The following is a 900-nucleotide window of genomic DNA, read 5'->3' on the forward strand; positions in this document are numbered from 1 at the left end:
ATTCACCTCAAACGCATTACTTGCCGCACCAACAATTGCACACACCAGATTAACCATCTTTACTCGAGCCGGTAGATTCTGGAATGTGGTCAGGCGTACTTAAGCGAACATGGTGTAATGCAATTGCTTAACCAATGATGGGACAATTCTAGATGCAAAATTCTGTTCTATTGCTTTTGATAATATAGTTTCGCCAAAATAGCTAAGCAGTTCTAAAATTGTTCTAAAACTATTCTAAATTCAAAAACACGTGACTCTTGCTCAAAGGTGAGGGAGGTTGCATCGTCGAAATTGCTACTGTCTCGAATAAAGGTTCTCCTTGGTAAAGAACGGTTAGAAATAAAATTGATGGCGTAATGTTTGGAAATTCACCTGGCTATTTCGTGACTTTTAGACGTAGTGACTAAGTCTACTTACATCTTATCACAAGACAAATCTTGTTATTGATCATTGAAGGGGGAAAGGAACCCTTGACCCGGAGATCAACATAATAGTTGACGAGCTTCCGGCGTCAAGAAGAGGTTTGCGCCCTATACGATAAGCCTGATAAGGGTTTGCCTTCACAATTTCACGCCAGTTGTTTTCATCAGTCGTGTCTGGATGACCACCCGCACTTATGAACAGATCGCTCTTGACACGATCGTGTGGCGCACTAATTCCTTCCTGCGTATTAATGTCATACTGTACAGCCGTGGTCGCCACATTGGATAGGTCAAAGCTCGACAACGGTAATGCGTCGTGTACCAGACGCAACACTCTTGCATGTCTAAACTTTGAGGTCTTCGATCACTCCATTCCGTCAAAGATGCTTACAATCTGGAAAGTCACGGTGTTGAATCCTAATTACATTTCCAGTTACGTCTCCATCAGTTCTACCATGCTTTTGACAGAAAATGGCTG

The sequence above is a fragment of the Plasmopara halstedii genome, assembly GCF_900000015.1.
Source record: "Plasmopara halstedii genome assembly, contig: Scaffold_3111, whole genome shotgun sequence".
Classification (NCBI taxonomy): domain Eukaryota; phylum Oomycota; class Peronosporomycetes; order Peronosporales; family Peronosporaceae; genus Plasmopara; species Plasmopara halstedii.